Genomic DNA, 9,303 nt, shown 5'->3' on the forward strand with positions numbered 1-9,303 from the left:
CCTGGGCTAAGGGGACAGGGGTAGCAGGTGGCACCCGGAGCTCTGGGCGGGGCTTTCTTGTGGGGGGGCCCAGGCTGGTGAACCGGAGGCAGGCACTTGAGGCCCAGTCTGGGCACGCATGCTGGTGTCCAGCACGTCCACGTGGACCACGGGCTCCCCGGGCAGGCTGGGATCCTCACCTGCCCTATTTGCAGACCTTGAGCTGTGGGAAGCCGGTGTGCCCGGTGTCCACCCGGGGGCTGGGCCCATCCTGACCCTGGTCTCCGGCTCTCTCCCCACGGCAGCCTGTGGCCAGCCAGGGATACACAGCTGACAGCCTGTGGTTACTTCCCGTTCACATTAATCTCTATCAACTCTACTGGTAGTTGAGTCTTACGGGTTGGCTCAGGGTTGGGCTGTGTGTGTGAAAATTATAAACTTATTTTCTTTCTCAATAACTGAAAAAAAAAACCCACCCCCAAACCAAACAACCATTACTGTTTTGACAAATAACTATGTATTTTTAGATCTGGACAGTCCAGGTGAGGCCATCTCCAGGTGACCGATGGAAAATCATGTCCTTGGGTTGCTTGACGATTTCCCTTGATTGTCTCATTGGTTGCCTCTGGGCACCCCCTTCCCTCCTCCTCTGCCCCCTTCTCCCCAACCCCCACCACCCTTTCATGCTTCTAAATTCAAGGGTCACACTGCCACCTGAACAGACCAATCACAATGGGATCATTATAGTTCCAAAGCTACCAAAAAAAAAAAAAAAAAAGCTGGGGGGTGTTTGGGGGGGTCCAGGAATGTAGCCGCACCCAGGAGAGCAGTACAATCAACTATTGTTGTGTTAGAAGTTTCCCGGTGATAAGAAAGGAGTCTAGAAAGGCCACTTTCTGAACTGATTGCAGAACAGAATAGAAAGTTCAAGGTCGAGAGATAGCCAAGCACAGAGCTCCGGAGGGCTGGAGCTCAGGAGCAGCCCTCCAGGGGCCCGGGGGCCTCTGCCAGGCATCTGGGCGGGCCAACCCCTTGGCAATATCCCTCGTGTCCATCTTCACGGGGGCTCCTAGGAAGGGGGGGCCTGGCTCGGTGCCCCCACGTCTCCCCTGGCTTCCGGGTGCCAGGACATGGAGCCTGCTTCCTCCTGGACGGCTCTGTCCGAATTCTCTACAGCAGCTGCGGCCCCGAGGGCCTGCTCGGGCCAGGCCCTGCGCCCCCTGCTTTATTGACCTGCAAGTGAGAACTTGCTCCTCGCACCCAGCCTGTGCGGGAGGGGTTAAGTTCCTCCCAGTCGGCCAGGCAGGGAAACTGAGGCATGCAGATGGTGACAAAAGGCTTGCATCTGAACCAGAGCTGTGTGCCGTTTCTCATCATGTTACGCTGCCTCTGGTTTATCCCGGGACTCCCTTTGGGGTCTGGTTTTCGGGGAAGACGAGCACTGGCCATGAGCTTGGAGCTTCATGCATTCTCTCCCTCGGGACATAGTCTGACAGTGCCAGTGGGGCCCAGGCCAGGTGACCTCCCTGCACCTCTGTGCTCACTAGCAGGAGCCGCCCCTCCCCGGTGTCTGGGACCCGAGTTTGGCCAGTCTTTCCCAGGATGCCCACCCCTGAACTGCCACCCTCCCGTTGGCATTAGCAGCCTGGAGGGCAGAAAGTGAGGATGGGAAGGATGGTGGGGACCCAGTCCCGGTCCAAGTGACCCTCAGACAGGTCACAGAACCTCCTTGTGCCTCGGTTTCCTAATCTAGAAAATGGGGACAATAATAGCCCCCCCCATGTGGCACTGGGAGGAGTCACTGACAGCACGTGCCTGGGTCCCCACCACGTTTGGGGCCCCAAAAGCATTCACTTCAGTCCAAGCCCCTCACCATATACACTAACCACCGTGGCCCAGAAACCCAGGACCCCCTTATTCCAAATCCCCCCATGGGGCTCCAGGGACACACTCTTCCCCTGCCACCACCTCTCCCACCTCAGCCTGCTGAGACCAAACTGCCACGGTCACAGCACTCTGGCCACAGTCAGGCCGGGTGACTCGATGCTCCACAGACCCACTACGGGGATGAGATGGTCCAGGAACTGCCCACCTGCAGGGTGAAGGGAGACGGGACAAGCAGGGGACGGAGGGCAGGCCGAGGGCCTTGGCCTGTCACCCTTGCCGTGGGGCAGGCCCCGAGCCCCGGGTGGGTGAGGCCCAGAGTGCGGTGCCGCTGAGCTGGGGATGAGCTAAGGCCGGGCAAGCCTCGCTCTGCTCCACTCTCCCCTGCAGCCGCGCACCCTCCTGTCAGGCGGACCCTGATGACCAGGCTGCAGTGTTCAGGCGGACCCTGATGACCAGGCTGCTGTGTGAGGGCTTCTAACAGGCCCGGCACCGGTGACAGGCTTTATGTGGTACCCATGCTTCTCCGAGAATTCCCGCAGCGAGCGCTGGAGGTGGGGGCTGTGAGTGTCTGCGAGTTACAGCTGGGCCGAGGGAGACTCAGAGAAGCTCAGTGACTTGGCCAAGGTCACCCAGCGAGCGGGAGGCCTGGATGGGACAAAGGGACCCGCAGTGCTCAGAGTCCAGAGAGCAGCGAGAATGTTCTCAAGCAGAAAGCTTCTCATCTCCCCCTTGCACCCCTCGGTGACCTGCAGAGCCAGCCTCCGTGCTCGGGGACCTCATCTTATCGGCCCCATCGGCACTTGTCACAGCCTCTTTTATGGTCTGTGTGCTCTGACATGCGTCTGTGTTAGTGACGTTCCTTCATTCCGACAATATTTGCTGACCGTCAGGGAGGGGCCCTTGTTTATTAATTTACTATCCAGCAAACATTATGACGCTGCTGCAGGCCAGGGACAGCCCTCGGTGTGGGGGCCAGGGGCCATGCGCCTGTGTGACCGGTCCCCACGGAGCGCTGGGCTGTGATGGGCGTGGGACAGACCAGCCGGCTCTGGGAAGCAGAACCGGACGGGGGCCTGGTGGCCGCACTCAGGCTCTGAGGGACCCCGTGATGTGCCCATTGGCCCCACAGCAGAAGGTTGTAGGGATTCGGGATTCAAATGCAAGCCTCTCCTCGGCCCCAGCTTTGGGGGCGTCCTGGAGCCAGAGTTCCCATTAGGGGGGTCCCGTGCTGCCTAAACATGAGGCGGCACTGGGAGCCCCGTGGGAGACGGCCTCAGAGCCGTTGCCCCCCTCTCCCCTCGCCCTGGTTTCCAGTCTCTCTCTGCACTGCTCTCCATATGGACCTGGCTGGAGCTGCAGGGTGGTGTGGGGGGTCACCGTGGGTGAGAGGAAGGGGCCGCTCCCATGGCAGGCATGCAGTGACAGCCGGGCTGGTCCTTCAGGCCTGGCTGCGTTCTGCAGAGCGCAGGTGAGGGCCGCCCGGTCCAGCACTAGGCCTGAGTGTGCTCAGATCTGGGAGAGGGCATCCGAGGCTCCAGAGAAGGCGGAAGGGGTGGGGCGGGCAGGGCAGGTCTGACAGGTCCGGCCTGGGGGCTGCTGAGGACTCTGGCTCTTCTGTTCTGAGGTGTGAGACATTCGTGGCCACACCAACTCAGCACTTTAGAAAATCAGCAAGTCTGCGTATCTGCCAAGTTCTAAGCTTGCAGATGCAGGAAGCTTCTCCTTCTGTGGTTTCCAGACTATAAAAGCAAGGCGGGGGAGGTGAGGGAAGAGCCCTAGGGTGCCCGATGCTCCTGCCAGGCTCCTCCACCAGGGTCCCAGTGCCTCCCCAGGGAGGGGGGTGGGTACCTCCCTGTGCCCCCTAGAACACCCAGGGTCTGGGTGCTGGAAACCCTTCTTCAGGCACCTCTACAGGCTTGGAGGTCAGCCTGAGGGTGGGGTGGGAGACAAGGAAGGGGTGGGGGGGCGCTCCGGGCTTCAACGGGGAGCAGTCCCTTAGAGGAGAGGGCTGGGTGTCTAGTCGAGACTCCAGGGGACCTTCAGACAGACAGGTCCCAGCCCGTTTCCCTGAACATCTGGGAGGGGTCCAGGCAACCCCATCTCAGGTGTAGAAGGCAGGGATTTGACAAGTCTCTATGTTACGCTGTGCTCACCATGAGGGTCACCATCTGTCACCCTACAATGCTATTGCAATGCCATTGGCCATATTCCCTACGCTGTATTTGCAGGCACTCCCAGTTTAAAAAGTCTCCAGGGCCAGGACCCCGCAGAGCCCCTGACGCCCCTTCTGTGTTCCTGCCCAGAGCAGGAGTCCTATACCTGGGATGCAGGCCCCCTTAAGGCAGGGGTGCAGGCCTGGGTTCAGATTCTGATGGTGGGGAGAGGCACTCCTGCGCCTGACTGGGCCCTCCCTCCCTGCTGCCCGACCCCCCCAGCTCACGTGCTCCCTGGGGGCCCCTCTTGCCACCAGCAGAGCTTGTCAAGCTTCCTGTGTATTTGCTGGGTGAGTTTTTGTGACAAGCATCTGTCAGGCAGCCTGGGTCTCCCCCTTCCTGGCCCCACCGGGTCCTGAGAGGGCAGGGGCGGGGGTGGGGCACTGGGGAGAGGCTTGTGGGGGAGGGGCGGAGTGCCGCCAGCAGCCTGTCCTGTGGGCTCCCAATCTGTCTGTGACACTTCCCGGGGAATGCGGGTGAGCAGCTCCCCCTTCCCCTCCTTTCTCGTCTGAAAACACATCCTTTACCTGGCCTGGGAGTTTGCTGTACAACAAGCTGCTGCTGGTCCCCCACGCAGAGCTGAGGACCCGACCCCGGGGAGGCCTGCGACGGAGCTCGGGCTCTCACTCCGCACCCCCGCGGCACCCCCTCCCGTGGCACTCCCCCCGCGGCACACTCCCCCCCCCAGCCCCCCCACCGCCCCCCCCCCCCGCCCCCCCCTTCCCCCACCCCCCCCCCCGCCCCCGCCCTCAGCAGGTGTGAGGCATCGCCTCTGTTCCTTCAGAATGGACTCCTCACAGCCGGGCCCTGTCCCCACTTCTGCCCCCTGGGACCACTGGTTCCCAGGGGGCCCATCCTCTTTCCCTTTTTCTCAGGGCCACTCTCCCTGCCCCAAGGGGGACTCTGAAGCTAATGGCCCCCCTTCCGTCAGAGCTGTCCTTGGCGCCAGGCCCCTGCCTCCTCCCCGCACCCCAGGACCCAGCCCCGTGGTGCATCCCACTCCGCTGGGTCCCTGTGCATGGGGCTTGGAGCCCGTGCGGTCTCTCAGCAGCCGGCTGGCGAGCAGGCTGGAAGCTGGCCCTCCACAGTCTGGGTGGTCTGAAGGGGGCTCGCTGGCTTCCCCCTGCTGGGGGCTGCGGTCCTAGTGGAGGAGGAGAGACAGGTGAGCCCCTCTGGGGGCCGGGGGCTTCTGTCCTCTGGCTGGGGATCACACTTCTGTGTGTGTGATAGAAGTGTCCTGCACTGTCACAAGGGCCTAGAGACGGGGAGGCCTCCCGCCTGAGGTCACACAGCAAGTTCAGTGCCCACGGCCTGCCCCTCACTGCCTGGGAGGGCATGAGGGAGATTCCAGGGAGGGAATGGGTGGCTCAGGTCAGGTCTCAGTAAACAGAGACTCAAGGTGCTGTCTGGACAGTGCTCAGTGTGTCCCCTCCCCAGGGAAGGACAGTCCAACGCCCTTGGCCGGACACTGTCCAAACATGGGGAAAGAAGAATCAGAAAGACCTGGGCACTTGCTGGGTGACCTCAGGCCAATGACTTAACGTCTCTGTTTCTCCCTCTAAGAACTAGGTCAAACCAGCACCGCCCCCATCTGGCTGCTGTGAAAATTGAGGGCCATGCTAGATGGAAAGGCCCTGCAGGTAGGTGACCCGAATGCTGGGCCTCTGGGATTCACGAGCCCACCCCCCTGGCCTGCCTCGCCCGCGCTGGGTTCTCTGTGTCCGGGCCAAGTAGCTTTGTTGGCAGGTGGCGAGTTCTCCATTCCAGGGGGCATTCCAGGCAACAGGATGTGGCCGGGAGGGTGGAACCCAGCCTGGAGTTGCCGGCCTCCCCAGGGAAGGCTCCTCACTGCCAGGTGAACAGGTCAGCAGCGCCCCACCCCTGCCAGGCGTTTCTCTTGCAGAGAGTCGCAGGGGCAACAGGGACTGGACAGGGAGGCCCATTTACTCCAAGCACAGAAGAAAGCTGCTGCTGGTCAGGTCCAGAAGCCCAGGTGCCCACCTGTCCAGGGCCAGGGCCGGGGGCCTGAGGGAGGGTGGGCGGGCTGCTGGATGGAGGAGCCCAGGGGGGACCGTGGCCGCACTCAGAGCGCGCCTCGTCCTCGTCCACGGCTGCCCTGCGGCCGGCTCTTCCAGCTCCAGCTGGACCAAGCCAAGTCGACCAAGGGCCAAAGAGCACCAGTGACTCACATGAGGGACCCCCCCAAAATCTTGATTTCAAGAGAAAAGGGGCCCGGGAGCCGTGAGTCCCCATGACAAGGGGTATTGGCCAGGCTCCGGGGCCATGGCTGGGGCCCAACTCTGGACTCAGAGGAGGATTTACCCAAGGTGAGCATGGGCAGCTCTCACGGTGGGGCCTGACCCTGCAGGGGGAGGTCAGGGCTGTGGGCCTTACTGACAGGCCGCACCCCGGTGCTCAGGGAAGTCCAGGTCCCCGGGGGCTCTTCCAAGGCCTCTGGAGGAGGGTGAGGGGCATGGTGCACGTTTAGGGTTTGCACAGAGACTGTCAGCTGCGTACAGACGGACACCAAGGGGAAGCCTGAGTGGGCAGAGGAGCGAGGGGCCAGGTCTCTGGGGCGCGGGGCGAGGTCCCTAGCCTCAGGCTGGCTCCCAGGGGCGGGCCCGGGAGGGATGCGGGGGCCGAGCCAGGGGCCGGGGTGCTCGGAGGGCACTGGGGCCAGGCGCCCACCCTGCCAGAGGCCTGGTCTGTCCCGCCCTCCTGCCCTTGGCGGGCGGTGGGCGCTCAGAACTGTCCCGTAGGTGTGGCCGTGCACCTTCCTTTCCAGAGCCTCCTGGGGGCTCCGTGTGTTTCCTTCTTCGGGCCCTTGGGTTTCGCTGGGGCTGACTCTTTTGCAAGGCTGCCAGCTTGCACAGTGTCCTTTTAATTAGATTCTCCCAAATTCCCTCTGTCACTGGGTTATTAATATTTATCTGGAGCACACCTGATATGATTAGATCAGTGGGCCCGGGGGTGGGAGAGGTGGGTGGGTCGGGGGCCGCCCCTCCTTTCCCTTCCCCTCCCCCTCTTCCTGGAGCCCTCCCACCCCTCACATCCCCTCCGTTCCCTGAGTGCTCTCCCCCCAGGAGCCCCCCAGCTCCTGTCCTTTGTGCCCCCTCCCTCGGTGCCCCTCCCTGCCCCACATGGGGGCTCTGAGTGTACACCCGGCTGGTGGAGGCGGGGATCCCCACGCAGAGAAAAGGCCCGCTGGGTGTGAAATCAAAAGACACAGCAACAAAGCCCCTTCTGCAGAAAATGGGATGGATCTGAGTGGCGCGGGCGCTCCTCCTAGGGAAATGGGAATCAGTGCAGAGGATTGTTTTTGAGGTCGAGCGGCCCCACTGTGCCCACACATGCCTCCTCGCGCCCTGGGGCCCAGTGGGGACCCTAGCTCCCGAGGGCTGGAGTGGGTGGGGGGCTCTGGGAGGCCAGTGGGCCGAGGCAGGGACGTGAGTGTCCGCCCGCCTGCCTCCGTCCCGGGTGGGGGGGCGCTTGGCAATACCCGGTGAGAGGCCCAGGCTTTGCAGGGACGTGACCGTGCGGCTGGATCCCACGGCCAGGTCTGCACCTGGCTTCATCAGGACAGCGGAGGAGCTGGGGACGCAGGGGCAGCCTGCCGGCTGCCTCCCTCGGAGCTACCTGGTGTCCAGGGCTTTGGAACTTGCTTTCTAGAAAGGAAAACACCCCTTGGGGAGGGGGGTTCCAGTCCTGTCTGGTCCTCTGAGATCTCCTAGGTACCCATCCACGGCTGGGTGTACGGAAATCACAGGGGTCTGTGGGACTTTCTGGAGCGGTGTCCCTTCTAATCATTAACCAGATTGTGGGGGGCCAGGAGCCCACTCTACAAGCTGACCTTGGCGTTCCGGCCGGGTCTGTGCAGGGAACCAAGAACTGCATTCCAGACTGCAAGGCTCCCACCCTTTCCGGGACCCTGGGAACTCTCTGGAGCTGCCCTGGAGGCTGCAGTCTGGCCCAGAGGGTGGAGGGCAGTGGTCCTATAGGTAAGACTCTTTCACCTGCAGAATCCTGCACCGAGGGGAGATGAGGAGGGCTGGGGAAGCTGTAGGCTAGAAGTGAGGGGGACCCAGGCCCAGCCTTGCTGAGCCGTCCCACCCGCAGTCACCTGAAGACGACCCCGTGGGGGCAGCGCCTCTTTCTACCTGCACTAACTTGAGTCCAGCTCTTGGGCCTCACTCACCCCATCCCCATCAATAGCAGTGAGCTGTGCATCCCAGGCAGAATGTAGACGAGCTAGTTTCTCTATCTCAACCCCTTGCAAAGCAAAGAGTCCACCTCCCCTGGAAATACCCTCACCCCGGACACCCCCCACCCCCTCCTCACGACTCTGCTTCAGGCTGGCCGGCTCTGTGACCTAAAAGTTCACTCCTATATACTTGCCTGGCTCAGGTGGCCATGTAGCCCAGTTGCACAGTAAGACCAAGAACTGGGGGAAATTCCCATCTAAATTAATCATTTCACAGAACCTGGGGATTTATCAGCACATCGAGAAGACGCAAGCGCTCTGGAAGAACATGCTTGGAAATAGGACTGACCCTGCTATTTGGGTAGGTGGCTGGAGTTCTCCCAGAGGGCACCTGCCCAGAGGGTCTGGGGGTCACCGGCACTTTCTTTCTCAAGTTTTCCTGTAAGGACAGAGGTGGGCAGAATAGAGGGTGGGGCCAGATACCTGGAAACTGCCCCCTGGGGGGGGAATGCCATCAAGGGTCACCCTGTCTGCCACCCACCCCACACTCTTTGCTCCTGGTTGGTTTTTGGACTCAGCTAGTTGTTTGTCGAGGATACTTGGGTTTCCTTTTGCAGGACACTGGGACCGTGTATCCGAAAGCTGGCTTCCAGCTGAGCTAACACAAAAAGCCAGAGCGCTCCAGCCTGCCCTGCCAACCCCATCCTGCACATGTGCGCCTTGTTGGGTGAGGAGCCCAGTGGGGGACAGGCTTCCCCCGCCAACACTGAACTGCACACCAGGAGTCCACACAGTTCCTGAAGGCAGAGTGGAGGGGCACCGAGGGGTCAGCCACTCAGGAGTAACCCTCTCAGAATCTTCCGCCTGACTTCCCGAAGCTGGTGTCCGGATTCTGACCACAGGTGTCCAGTGAGCCCAATCCAAAGCTCTGACCTCCCACCCCGGAAGGACTCCCTGGCCCTCGCCCATCGCCGTATTCTACCGTTAGATTTTAAAACTACTGGACCATTGAGCTCACTCATC

General features: G+C 61.8%; 1 long non-coding RNA gene across 1 annotated transcript; it reads left to right on the forward strand.

Moving 5' to 3' along the window:
- The first annotated feature begins 6,135 nt into the window (after window positions 1-6,135).
- Window positions 6,136-9,009, forward strand: LOC110572489. Its single transcript, XR_002479858.1, has 3 exons — window positions 6,136-6,406; window positions 8,558-8,641; window positions 8,898-9,009. It is a non-coding gene; the product is annotated as an uncharacterized LOC110572489 (long non-coding RNA).
- The last annotated feature ends 294 nt before the right edge of the window (window positions 9,010-9,303 follow it).

The sequence above is a fragment of the Neomonachus schauinslandi genome, chromosome 15 (assembly GCF_002201575.2).
Source record: "Neomonachus schauinslandi chromosome 15, ASM220157v2, whole genome shotgun sequence".
NCBI classification, from domain to species: domain Eukaryota; kingdom Metazoa; phylum Chordata; class Mammalia; order Carnivora; family Phocidae; genus Neomonachus; species Neomonachus schauinslandi.